Raw genomic sequence first — 14664 nt, 5'->3', positions numbered from 1 at the left:
AGGAGGGAACCAGCTGCACAAAGTTGTCTTCTGACCTCCACACATGCATACTAAAGTGTTTTCAAGGGCACTTTGGCATCATCGCCATCACCCTGTACATACACTAGCACAGACACTAATTATGATAATTTTTGATTAAAAAAAAAGAGAGCCTTTCTTAACAGGTAAGGTGACGAGAGACTGGAGAAGACACTCAGCACTGACCTCTGACCTCTACATGCATGCAAACCCAGACATGTCCACTCACACACTATGCAATGCTGCATGCACATGAACACAGCATAAGTGATGTTGGAATGAGTTCTAATTCTTCAGCTTCCTTTCATAAAGTTTGTCATTTTGTTATTTGGGCTGGATGGTTAGTGCTGTCATATTTGTTCTTTTTTTTTTTTTTTTAAGATTTATTTATTTATTTATTATGTATACAGTGTTCTGCCTGCATATGTACCTGCAGGCCAGAAGAGGGCACCAGAGCTCATTACAGATGGTTGTGAGTCACCATGTGGTTGCTGGGAATTGAATTCAGGATCTCTGGAAGGTCAGCCAGTGTTCTTAATTCAATTCCCAGCAACACACACACCAGACAAATATACATATAGCATGCATTCTATTTCTGTGTTAATCCTGAGATCTGTGTTGCTGTTGGAGATAGTGCCTCATGTAACCCAGGCTGGCTTCAAACTTCCAATCCACCGAAGTTCTGGGACTAGAAATGTACACTGATACATGACTGGCTTGAGGAATGCTCACCATCAAGAATGCCAGTTGAGCACTCTTCCAACTAAGGATCCCTAGCCTCATCCTGCGATTTGGACAGTGAACTTTCCTCTGCTATGGACTGCTCCTTTACTGTTTGCTTCCTTCCATTGGGTTTCCTGTGTTTTTTACATCCATTTGTAAGAATAGCATTCAGATTTTAGCTATTACTCCGGTGTTGGATGTTGGTGTTCCACATATCTTCTCCCAATATGTTGCCCATCTGTTGAGTTTCTCCATAGCATTGATTGACTAACTTCAGTGCACCCTGGAGCCTCCGGGAAGGCTTTCTAGAACAGACTGTTGAGCTGCATACTCAGCAGTAGGATAGACATGAGACCGGAAGTTTACACTGCCAACATGAATGCTAGTGATGCTGCTGATCCGAACTCAGTGGAGAGCAGCTAGTCCACGGTGTCTGCCTTTGAACAAATGTTTTCTATTGAACACACTCTTTAATTCTCATGTTGCCATGCATCTCTCCTTAGCCTGTGAGTGAGTGGCCTGGAGATCAAGGAGGAGACATTAAGAAGCCATGTTGCATAGTGAACTGCACTATGAACTTAACAACAGGGCTCATCTTTTCAACGTCCTCCTGCCCCAAAGAAGGTGGCCATGCGAGGTCACACTGGGATCTGAGGCCCTCGGATCTGAGGAAGTTACTGAGGGAAGCAGTCTCTTTTAAAGGCCTTGGGCTTTTAACACCTCAGATTTTGCCCATAGTCCTAGTCAGGGTACCATGGCAACACTGTGCGGGGGGGCACTAGAATGGTTCTTACCCCACATCCCTGAAATGGGGCAATTTCCCTCCCAGTCAGGGAAATTCATGCTTGCCCCAGAACTATCCTATTACTGAAGTCATGTGACCACTGCTGTCAGAGGTCCTATGGGTCTGGCTGGAGTAGCCTAAGCAAAAAGCCTAGGAACTCTGGCCACGCTTCCTCCTGTGACACACAGACACCCTGCCAGGGTCACTTCCTACCATGGTTCAGTTCCTGGCATCCAAAGAAGGGGAAATCCCCCAGGGTAGGACAGCTGGCTCCCAAAGACCCCTGGGGATCATGCAAGCGTGGAACTTCATCACCAGCTGGCCCCTCTGGGGACTTTGATCCAAGTGGTAAGTGGTGAGATTAGTAAAACTATCTCTCAGAAAGTGTCCTCTACAGGGAGGTCTCTCCTACCTGAGGATTCTACAGCTTCCCCTCCTTCCTTGCTTCTTTCCAGCTGGAGACTTGTCTTCTGGAAATTTCCAACTGTGTGAAAAGGAAGAGTGCTGAGACCCCTGCTATTCAATTCAAGCATTTAGGGAACACCCGTGGCTGTGCCCAGTTTTGTGCTAGACACTAGAGGAACAGAGCTTACTTCCTGCCAATGCAGTTCCTGGGAATGGGGTGGAGTGGGACATGTAGTCTGGATGGAGGTCTCAACACCAGCTGAGTGTGGTGGAACATGATTGTAACTTCAGCGTTTGAGAGATTGGTGTAGGAGGATGGTGAATTTGAAGCCATCCTGGGCTATGGAGCTATCATGGATGATGATGATGATGGCAGAGTTTTATCAGTTATAAAATCAAAGGGTGATAAGCCCTCTCTTTTGAGGGATCTGGAAAGGAGTTTGAAACAGAGGTGATTGCTGAGCAAGACCTTCCATGACAAACAAGGCTCTGGGTAGGTGGACAATGGAGATGAAAAGTCCTCCAGGCAGGGACAGAGGCAGAAAACTCAAAGGAACATGGCAAGCAGCTCATGTAGTGCAGTGAGCAGGAGCTGTGGTGGAGGGTCAGATCAAATGGGTTTGAATCACAAAGCTGTTATCTGTCAGTTGGGGAAAGTTGGGTAATCCCTTGAATGCTTCTGGTTCTTGAGGTCCTTGTCTGTAAGATGGAGATAGCAACACATCACAGTCATGGAGAGTCGTGCAGCTTGAACAACTATGTAGCTAGGATCTCTAGGTCTCAAGTTCAAGACCAGTCAGGGTCATATACTGAGAGATAGCTCAAAAATAGATAGATAGATAGATAGATAGATAGATAGATAGATAGATAGATAGAGTACATGTAGTAGGTGCTCAATAAATGTAGTAAATGCAGACATTATTATTGCTGGTGGAGCAAGGGGTGAGATGGAATCATAGTGGGTAGAGCTCATAGGAGACGATCTCAGAGAAGCAGGAAGATTAAGGAGCCCTGCAGGAGCAGGCCAGGAGCTGCTGGAGAGGGGGAAGAACTAAAGAGCAGAGGAGAGTAGGGTGGGGTAGAGGCTAGAGTAAGGGTCAGGTGGTAAGAAAATCTCAGAGGAGAGGAAAGATGAGGGTCCATTCAAAGAGGACTACTTAGCACTTACATGCTGGCCTCTTGGAATTTAAAGTCTAGTAGTTGACAGTAATGGGTTTCAGTTTTTGGTTTTTTGAGGCAAGATTTCACACTCTGCCACCCAGGATACTGTCAAACCCTCAGCCATGCTCTGTCTTTGCTTGAGTCCTGGGATTACAGGTGTGAATCACCTGTAATCTGGGTTCATGCTACTGTTAAATGATATTCCTTGCAATCTCTGGCTCCAACTACTCCTCATCCAGGCCAAAGGAGCAGGTTTGGACATGCTACTCTTACATTTCCATCCTCCCTGGGGTGTTTCAGATACAGGCAAATAAGCTGAGGCCATAAAGCTAGGCCAGCCTGCCTTGCCTGAGTGCAGAGTCTTTAGTGCCAGCCCCTGCCACCAAGTGCAAAGCTGACAAATGCCCTGTCACTCCTCCTGTCTTCCACCACTGTAGGTCCTAGCTTCACTTGGTAGGCTCTGTACAATGATACGCAGAAAATGATGTCCATAACTAGTTCACAACACATGAAGGTATTTCCCGCAGTGCTCTACAGCACACTGCCCAGCGCTTTGTCAGCACTTACATTAAGTTGGAAATACTTCTGTGTCAGCACAGAGACAGCCTTATGTATGGTTGCATGGTATTCCATTTTCTTCAGAACCTACAGTTCGTCTAACCAATCCCCCATCATTTGGTGTTTGAAACTCCTGTCAGTAACACGTCCATCCATATGAGTAAGGATGGATAGGCTTCCAGGCAAGGAACTGTATTGAAATACTGGCATCAGTGTCTGATCCCCATAGCTTCAAAATCAGTCATCAAACATTCTGAACATTGCCAATCACAAAGCTGGCAAATGGCTTCCCAGTGTGGTATTGATTTTGACCTCTTTCTTCATGAATGAGGTTGATTGTCTCATCAGAAACAACAGGGTTGCTCATATTTTGTTTTTTGCAAACTGTGTGAAAACATATCCTGCTCATGCGGATCTCTTTATTCGTTCTATCCCTTTGTCTTGAGAACTTGATGAACTTGAGAAATTAGTTGTCTTTTGAAACAGGTGTGGGCTTTGAGGTTTACTATGCTCAGGATACCACCCAGTGTCTCAGTTGACTTCCTGTTGCCTGCAAGACTCTCAGCTAACACTCCAGTACCACATCTGCCTGCATGCTACCACGCTCACATCTGCCTGCACAACGTCATGCTCCCCATCATGATGATACTGGACTGAACCTCTAAAACTGTAAGTGAGGCACCCCAGTTAAATGTTTTCCTTATTAGAGTTGCCATGCTCATGGTGTCTCTTCATAGTAATAAAGACCCTAAGACAGGGGTCAGTATCTAGCACCTACATGGCAACTTGGAACTGTAACTCCAGTTCCAAGATATCCAGTGTCCTCTTCTGACATCCATAGGCACCAGGTATACACATGATACACAGACATACATGTAGGCAAAGCACCTGTACAAGTAAAAGAATGAAACAAAAACATTTTAAATTTAAAGAAATAATTTATTATGAAATGCATCTAGAAATAATGTTAACAGGATCATCACAATGGCTCCGTAAAGCACTTGCTGTGCAAGCCTGATGTCCTGAGATTGATTCCTGGAGCCCATGGAAGGGCAGAACTGACTCTAAAAATTTGTCCCCTGACCTCCACACTCGTGCAGCGGCATGCCATCAAATACAACCCCCTTATACACACTCACAATAATAATGAATGAATATGTTTTTAAAGGAAAGGTAAGTTGGTGCTGGAGAGATGGCTCTGGGATTCAGAACACTTGATGTTCTTGAAAAGGGCCCAGGTTCAGTTCCCAGCACCCACATGACTACTCACAGCCGCCTGTAACTCCAGGTCTCCAGAGTCCAACACCCTCTTCTCACCTCAAGGACACTACATGCGTGTGGTACACTTTTACACAAGCAAGCCAAAACAAAGCCAGGTGGGGTGGCACACTCTTTAATCCCTACACTTAGGAACAGGGGTAGGAGGATCTCTGTGAGTTTGAGGCAAGACTGATTTATATAGCAATTTCCAGCCAACTGGGGTATACTGTCCCAAAAAAGAAAGGAAGAAATGATAAACTGGGAGGGATGCTTGGCTCAGTGGTAGAGCCCATGCCTACCATTAGAAGTTTCTTCCACAAAGATGAATTGTGGTTTGGGAAGATGGCTTAGCACATGAGAGTGCTCGACACCCACAAACGTGAAGACCTGAGCATGAATCCCAAGCAGCTGTATAAAAAGCTGAGCATAGCTACGCATGTACCTGTGACCCCAGCAACATGGTGGGACCTTGCTGGCCAACAATCTAGCTAGCTTCAGTATCAGTGAAGACTCTGCCTAAAGGAAATAATTGGAGAATGTTCTTGAAGGACACAGAACATGAGCACACAAATGATGTGTACACACACGACACACACAGGATGAATTGGTAGGCACACGTGGGATAAAGAAGGTAGTACATTCACAATAGAAGAGAGGCAGTGAACACAGTATTGCAAAACTCTTTCAATCCTGTCCCATGTTTAAAAACGTCATAGTAAAGTATTTGTGAAACAGGACACTTCATATCAGTATACCCATTCCTTTGTTTATTTTTATCATTTTAATTGCACAAAAGCATTCTAGTTTAAAAAAAAAAAGTAAAGTAAAAGCCAAATATAGAAAAAGTCACTCCCCTCTCTGACCCCACATCCCTTCCTCTTTAGTGCCACCCTGTTTCCCATGGGCTGGGTGGGTGGCTTCCAAACTTTTCCCTAGTGCATTCAAAGGGTAGCAACCTCAAAGGACTGGGCTCTCCATGCTCTTCTTTGTTCGGGGTGGGGGAGTTGAGAAAGGGTCTCATTCTGCAGCCCAGCCTGGCCTGGAACATGCAACAATCCTCTCACCTCTGCCTCCCAAGGGTCAGAGTTACAGGGATGAAAGAGCATGTCGCCCAGCTTGTTCCACGCTCCTGTACACACGTGTCATGGGACTCCTTGGGGTTAAGTCACACACATCACCAAGTTGCCAGGTGGGGGACTTGACTTCACTAAGATGTAGTCTCAGAGAAGAGGAGCTTTGACTGGTGCACGAGGCATGTTAGATGTGCAGACAGGAGCAAGAAGATGGTGGACCAGGAGCCTGGGCCCCAGTCCCTACCCTCACCACCACCCCAGAAAACAAAACAGAGAGGGGAATGTTCTCCCATCTCCCAGATCTCGCAGCCCTGCCAGAGGGTGCTCCAGCCAAATAGGCTGGATAGGGAACATGGCCATGCTCAGGCCCTTGTAGAAGAACCTGCAGGCAGGTCTGGTTCTGCCCCTTCAGGAAGGAGCCTGGCTTGGTATACCCTGACCAAGAGGAAGTCCACAAAGTGCTTCCTCTTTTCTTGCCCTCTGGAGACACTGGGGGAAGGGCAGAGGATGTTATGAAACTTAGCCCTCCCCCAGCCTCCTGGGAGGACCTCTCAGCTGGAGGTCGCCCTACAGATGGGGCAGAAAAAGCAGTTTCAAGGGTTTCCCCAGCCACCCCCAACCACCCCCACACCCGAATCTCCTATCCCACCTGGCCCCGTCCCAGGAGCAAGGACCGTGCCTGGGGAGGTAAGTTTTGAAGATACCCAGACAGGTCTCAGCCTCACTGTGGCCCTGTACCAGGTGGGAAGTGGGAGTTCACAAGCAGACCAAGCCCCTCCCATTGCTAGGCTTCCCAGGCTGCCTGTGACACACTGTACACCCGACTGTCTTGTTATTTTACCATCACTGTGACCAAACACCCGACAACCCCAAATCCAGGAAGGAAGTCTCAGGGGAAAAGCCCGGTAGCAGGAGGCAGCTAGCTGGTCATGCGGCCTCCAGTGTCTGTTTTATTCCCTTTGAGACCTCAGCTCATAAATTGGACTGCCCACGATGAGAGTGAGTCTTCCTAAATCCGTGAACATAATCCAGACAACTCCTCACAGACATGGGTTTCAATGGGGATACTGGACCTCACCAGGCTGACAAGATTAGCCCTCCTATCAAGCATCTGGTGCCCTTGAGCCTTAACTCATCTAACAGGCATCTCAGGTACTCCTCCTTGGTGCCACCCAGGCTGGACTCTGTGTCCTTCATCAATATCACTCTTAGTGCTGGTCCCCTACCCCCGCCCCATTGCATACACAGTATTTTCCCCTCTCAATCTAAATCACAGGTTTCCATGTTTGCCTCTGTAACTGAATGGTTGGATAGACACTTGGGAAGTTATTGGGCACCAAGACCATCTTGTCCACTTTTGTGTTCCCAGGCCCCAGCCTGTGGGGCCGGTGGGTAAAAGCACTTGCCATACAAACATGGTGATCTGAGTCAAACCCCCAGAACACATGTTTTAAAAGAAGAGTTGGATGCAGTAATAAGCCTGTGTAATTCCGACAGTCCTACTATGAGATAGGAGTCTAAGGCAGCAGAATCTCCTAGAAGCTCGGGACCAGCTAGCCTGGGTTATGAAGCACAGCAGAAAGGACTGCCTAAGACATGGGGGAAGGAAAGAACCGACTCCTCGAAGTTGTCCTCTAACCTCCATGTGCACACTGGGGCACATGCACACACGACGATGATGAAACTTGCAAAAAGAAATGCATACCACAAGCCTCTGTATGTACTATCAGAACTGGAGAATGAAGACAGAGTTGGGATACCATCCTAACATTCACTGCTGGCTCCTACCTAAATGAGCCTCAGTTTTTTCACCTGTGAAATGGGCACATCGGCACTCCCCGCATAGACCTTGAAAAGCAAGAGAGAGGACAGGCCACCAATAGATTAAACATGTGACTGTGCCACAATACCCACCAGGGACAGGTGACAAGTTCTATGGTGACGAGTGGGGCTAGGGGTAAGAGCTGGAGATGTTTGGAGAAGGGAGGAGATCTTTTGGGAAGCAGGGTCAGGGTTGCTAGGAACATCTTAAGCTTTGTCTTCCCAGGCTAACGCTTGCCCCTCTTGTTAAGGGGGCAGCAGTGAACTTCTGCCGGCAGAATGTGTGTGAAATGACTGTGACTGCTTTGCAAACAAAAGGGGAAATAGTGGAGGCCTGAAGTAATGATTGCTGCACCCCCCCACCCCACCCAGCTTGTTTTGAATAGGAGATAATCAACAATGGTCCCAAGGAACTTAAAATATGAAATGCAAATGCCCATGAACATAGGAAAATGTATTCTGGAAGAATCCAGCATCCTGTCCACTACTAAGTGAAGCCTGTGTTGTTTCCTGGGTCCTGCCCTTCTGGGATGAGATCTGTCTGGGTCCTCCGATCACCAGTGCCCCACCCCATCCCCTGATATGTTGATTGTACATATTGCAGACATAGCTGTTAAAGGCACACAAAGCATACCTATTGCCATGAGAATTCGAGTCCTTGCTCTGCTACTTTTTGACTGTATGACCATTGTCAAATGCCTTTACCTCTGGGAGTCATCCACTTAGCACCATTTCAACTCGTTAAAAATTACGAGCTAATGTAGCTGAAGGCAGAGAGATCCCAACTGGTGAGCCGCAGTGAGTCCAGCCTCTGCCCTTGGCTCTGTCTCCGCTCCACCCCAGGCCTAACTGTCAAGGACACCATCAGAACGACTCTCCTAATTCTTCATCCTCTAAAATTCCTGCCCAGCCCCAATTTTATTTTGTTTACGAAATCTCTAGGGTGTTTGCGTGTTACAGGGTCTCTTGTAGTTCAGGCTGGTCTAGAACTCTCTATGCAACTGAGGGCCACCTTAAACCCATCATCCTCCTGCCCCCCAAATGCTGGGGTTACAAGTATGTACCATGACACTAAGCAAGAAGTTTCTGACTTAGCCTGTGTTCCTTTAAAAATCTGTGGGCTGGAGTGAAAGGGCAGTGAAAAGTGCTTCCTGCTCTTCCAGAGGACCTGAGTTCAGTTCCCAGCATCCACAGGGAGGCTCACAAATGCCTGTAACTCCAGGGGATCCAACGCCCTCTTCTGGACTCCTCAGGCAACCCACACATATGGCACACATTCACACCTACACATAAATACAAAGTCTTTAGAAACATTAAAGAAGTAAAAGGTCATTGTGCTGTCTGAGAACAGCTAATATATTCACATGGCTCACAAGAGACAGGTGGAAAGGACATCCTACAAGTCCCCTCCCAGGGGGAGACCATCCAGCTGTTCAATTGACTCAACCCAGATTGGGTCTTAGCTCTTTCTCTTGTAACTAATAAACAGTATAAGAACTGTACACCGTTTTTCTTGTTTCCCAATTACCCATGTATCTTGGCATTTGGACTCTATTAGTACATTTGGAGCTTCTTGTTCGTTTTCTTTAAAAAAAAAAAAAAGTGTCTAATTGGGACTGAAGAGATGACTTAGCTGTTGTTAAAAGCACTCACTAGCTACTCTTCCTGGGTTCAGTTCCCAGCACCCACCTGAAAGCTCACAACAGTCCATAATTCCAGAAGGAGATCCAACTCCCTCTTCCTACTTCCACAGGCTCCTTTATACATATGGTGCTTATAAACTCATCAAAGCACATGCACATACAAATAACAAATACATCTAACAAAGAAATCTTTTTAAAGTGTTTGCATTGAAGAATTATTTACATGATACAGAATTCACCATTTTAGTTTTTACAGCCCAATGGTTTTTGACATATTCATCCTTCACAGAGATGTTCACCTTTATTTTCCCAGGCCCCAAATTATAGACTTTCAGGTTGTTTCCAAATATCTATGATTCTCCCAGTACAGCCCATGGGGCCTTTTAGGCATCCTACTCATCTCTCTGCTCTCATGATTGTTAAGTTGCAAGCACTCAAGTGCAAGCCACCACCGTCTCCTCTGATTGACTACCTTAGCCTGTTTGCCCTCTTGGAGTCCACGCTTTACACAGAAGCCAGAGGGACCCTATTCAAAATTAGCCTAGTTTGCTCACTTTTCTACTCAAAACCCTATCGAGTCTCCCTTCTCTATCAGAGGCAGTGATGGCTAATGCCTTTAATCCCAGACAGGTAAACCTCTGAGTTCCAAGCCAGCCTGGTCTACAAAGCAAGTTCCAGGACAACCAGAGCTACACAAAGAAACCCTGGTTTGAAAAACAAAAACTAAAAACAAACAAAAAACAGAAAAGTTATTATTGGTACCATTCATGGCCTTCACACTCCAGCCCACTCACTGCCTCTGTCATAGGCTCTCTCTCGTTCTCCTCTGCCCCTGCACTCTGGTCATGCTGACCCCTGTACTCAGTGAACAAGGGCTGTTATCCATCAGGGCCTTTGCACGTCCTGCTCCTTCACGGGGCTCTGCTGGGCCCTGCCTGCTCCACCTCCTCGCTGTAGCAGGTCTTGCCCTAATGCTACGGCCTCACAGAAGCCTTCCTTGACGGCACATGCCACAGCCTGTGGCCTCTTGCCTTCACCTCTCGTGTTTTGTTTTAACCCATATCATCCCCTACAGAAGATGTGCTTGCAGTCTCCAGTTCTTGTCCACTTTCCCTACAGAAGGTCAAGTCCAAGAGCACAGACGTTAGCTTTGTTCATCACTCGTATCCACAGCGTCCAAAGCAGAATACAGCAGGGAGTAGGTATTTCGCAAACCGTTGAATAAGCGATTGATCCTGCCTATCTGTGTAAAGCAAGCCAGTGGCTTTCTGTGGATCTTACTAAACGATACCCTCAATTGCAGAGGTCTACAAGGGCCTCATCTCCCAGTCAACTTTGTAGTCTTCACCTTGGGCCCCTAACTACCACACTAGAGCTCTTCAGACACACAAAGCAACCTCCTACCTTGAAGGCTGAATCTCACATTAGTTCTCAACATTGTACAACAAATTACCCCAAAACCACTTTGAATTGTAAGGACTTAGCTGTCTTACCCAGTTCCTGTGGTTCATGAATCAGGGTGACTGCTGAGACTTTAGCCAAGGTGTTGCCAAGACCACATCACTCCAAAGCTTCAGGGAAGGACACACTGAGCAAGGAGCTCTGTGTGTGGCTCCCAAGCTGCTGGTGGTTATTGGTGGGAAGCCTCTTCCATGGGCAGCTGTGTGGAGCTCTGTACACAGCAGGATGGCTGGCTTCCCCCAGAGGAAACAACCCAAGAGAAAGCCAGACAAAAGCCGTGTTGCTCTTGCTGAGGGCACACAGAAGGACAGAAACAATGCTACCAGATCTAACTTACTGCTCCCTGGAGTGTGTTCAATGAACTGTTCTTCCTTTAAAAAGAAGAGAAGGGGGAAGAAGAATGGAAGGAGAAAGAACTGTGGATGTCGCTCAGTAGGTACGTGCTTCTGTGCAATCATGAGGACCTGGGTTCAGATCCCCAACACTTACACCAAAAGGTGGGTGTGTGGGTGCCCATAACGCCAGCATTTGGGAATAGGTGAAAGGTGGAGAGCCGAATAGATCTCTGAAGCTCATTGGCCAACAAGCTTACTTGTTAGGGAGAAATCTTGTCTCAAAAAGCAAAGGAGGTCAGAATCAAGGAATGGTCTCCTGCTTGACCTCTGGCCTCAACATTCACAGATGTGTACACATCCTACACTGACAAGTACATATACCACACATACACACCATACCACACATACATACAGACAGAGAGAGAGAGAGAGAAAGAGAGGGGGAGGAAAGAAGGAAAATAAAGAAAAAAAAATCAAGGAGTTGGGAAAGGAAGCCTCTTGCTTTGGAGTTTGGATGAAGTATAATGCCAGCTGCCAGTCAAGAATCCCAGCCTAGAACACAAATGTGATGTGAAAGCCGCCTACACAGAGACCACCACATACAGGTGTTTCCGGGAAGCATCACTAGGACAAACTGTGTGAGTGTGTATGGCATTGAGTGTGGTCTTCCCCCCTGGCTGTAAACCTGCACTTTTCTAGGAAACAAGACAAGAAATTCCATTTATAGTAGAAGATGTTGGTGAACCTGTGACCAGCAGTTTACCTTCTCACACTGTAAGCTCACCAAGGCACCACAAACTGCTTTATAATCCTATCTCCTGGGGGAAAGGGAGGCTGGAAATGCTCCGTAGCAATTCTTTGGAATGTGACTGGAGAAACGTCAACTGTCGGGGCACTTATATGCAACTCTCTTGGGAAAGCTCCATCCACACTTGGGTGTGTCTTATCCTTTCCCTTGCTAACAATGACAGACTCCAGTTCTGTTGGTGTAGCCCATCCTGTGGCCAAGTTAGGAGCCTCAGCCCCACCTGATGGGAAAATCTGTAAAGAAGCTGGGCTGCTCCTGGTCACAGCTCAGAGCTGGGGTTACTGGGCCACACCCTTCACTACTGATGCAACCTAGCTATAGAAGCCATAACCATCTTTTTTTTTTTTTTTTTTTTTTTTTTAAATGTCTTAGTGACAAAGTTCATCTGTCTTCAGAGAGGCAGGGAACTGATCCTCCAAAGGTCTGAATGTTGAGGCAGGGGGCCTCGTGGAGAGTGGGTACCACACACCACTATTCCCATTGCTTCTTTGCCTCTCTGGCTCTGATTCAGCCTGCGGTCTCAGCCCCTTGTCTTGGCTCACAAGTCCAGGAAGTCTTTGCTTTCTTCCCCTGTGGGTCTCTGCATGAATTCCCACCTTCCGCAAAGGGTTACAATTCTAACCTGTCCTTGTTTATGTAGCTACTTAGTTACACAAACTTCGCTGAGATGAAGCCCCTGAGGCCCTGGCCAGGAGCTGCCTCATCCTCTGTTTCCTTAGCTCCACAACAGTGTGCTGATGGAATGAACTGGAGATATAGAGTGGCACACCCGGGGTTACTTCTGGAGACAGAAGGAACACTAGAATCTAAGTGTAGATACTCCCAATCAGAACGGCTTCCTGTCCCCAGAATTTCAATGGCAACAAACATCTTTCCAGGATTCCCATAGCCCATGGTCTCAGGGTCCATTTTTCCTCCCGGGGATAGCTTCTTTCTAAGTTGCATGCTGCTTTTTGTCTTTGGAACAAATCAGGTGGGTCAACACTGGCTCTAAAATGCTGATCCAATCAGAGCTCAATCCGAAGTTTCAAGTCTCAACAGTGCAGGCAACAGTAGAAATCAGACCAGGCTTTGTATGTTTGATTTTCTTGGTGACCTCCTTAGGGCATTTTCATCTTCCCTTCCCAAGTGCAATGATCACAGGTGTGTGCCACTGTGCCCATTTATTCGGTACTAGGGATCAAACACAGGGCCTTTTGCATGCTAGGCAGGTCCTTTACCAACTGAGTTGTAATCCCAGCCCAAAATATGCTGTATTCTGATTAAGGGAATGGTTCCATGGGCAAGTATTACTTGACCAGATTTACCAAGCTTAATATTTATAATTGTACCACTAAAAATTTTTGCAGGTACAGGAGGTTTCAAGACAGGGCTTCTCTGTGTAGCCCTGGCTTTCCCTAGAATTCGCTCTGTAGACCAGGCTGGCCTTGAACTCAGAGATTCACCTGCCTCTGTTTCCTAAGTACTGGGATTAAAGGCATGTGCCACCATCATCCAGCAAATCCTAAAATTATATTTATTTATTGGATGTGTATGTGTGTGGGTGTTCATGTGACATGACATGTATGTAGTGCTCAGAAGACAACTTGTGAAAGTCTGTTCTCTTCCTCTACCAGGATCCAACTCAGAACATCAGCTTAATGGCATGTGCCTTAACCTGCTAAGCTGTCTCCCCAGCCTTAATTATGCCTTTTGTTTATAAAAATTATGTTTCAACAGGGTTGATGAGATTGCTCCGTTGGTAAGGATGCTCGCTTTGCAAGCCTGGTCACTTCAGTTCAGTCTCTGGAACCCACAGCAAGGTAGAAGGAGAGAAACAATTCCACAATGTTGTCTTCTGACCTCTGTGTACATACTACATGTGTGCACACCAGTGAACACCACAAACATAGTAAGTCATCTGGGACAGAGAGTAGGTTAAAGCCCTTGCCATCTAAAGCTGACAACCCAATATATAGTAGGAGAGAACCAACTCCCAAAAGTTGTCCACGCATGTGCCATGGCTCATATGCATATCATGCACACAATAAGAATGAAATTTGAAAACATTTTTGAAGTAACTCTACTGGCTGGCCTGGAACTTGCTGTGCAGACCACGCTGGCTTGGAACTTACAGAGATCTGCCTCTACCTCTCAAGCGCTAAGGTTAAAGGTATGCACCACCATACCCAGCCTAATAAAAATATTTTTTAATTGTGCCACAAAAAACATGGAACTTTAGGAATATGAATGCGGACTTTAATGGCAATACTATTTTAACAAAAAAACTTCTAGGAAATGGTTTGAAAAGGGAATGTGTTGGCTCTCTGTGGTTCTTTGCCATCAAATGGCACCTTATCAACAGAGATGTAACTGATGTTGGTCATATTTAATATCCCCTGGGCCTGTCTTTCTCTTCCTGGAGATCCTGAGAGTATGGTTGGGGCAGGCCAGAGTGCTGGAGGTCTGGTGCACTCCAGATATCCCTCACCTACTGCCCCACAGAAGTGAGCGTTTAAATGCCCAGGCGTGTGTGTGTGTGTGTGTGTGTGTGTGTGTGTGTGTGTGTGTGTGTGTTCCCAGCAGGACAGAACCTCGGTTACAGGTGCCAGTAGTTAGTTCTGTGATGCTCCCT

Source organism: Phodopus roborovskii, unplaced genomic scaffold (genome assembly GCF_943737965.1).
Source record: "Phodopus roborovskii unplaced genomic scaffold, PHOROB, whole genome shotgun sequence".
NCBI classification, from domain to species: Eukaryota; Metazoa; Chordata; class Mammalia; order Rodentia; family Cricetidae; genus Phodopus; species Phodopus roborovskii.
This window is presented reverse-complemented; position numbering follows the sequence as displayed.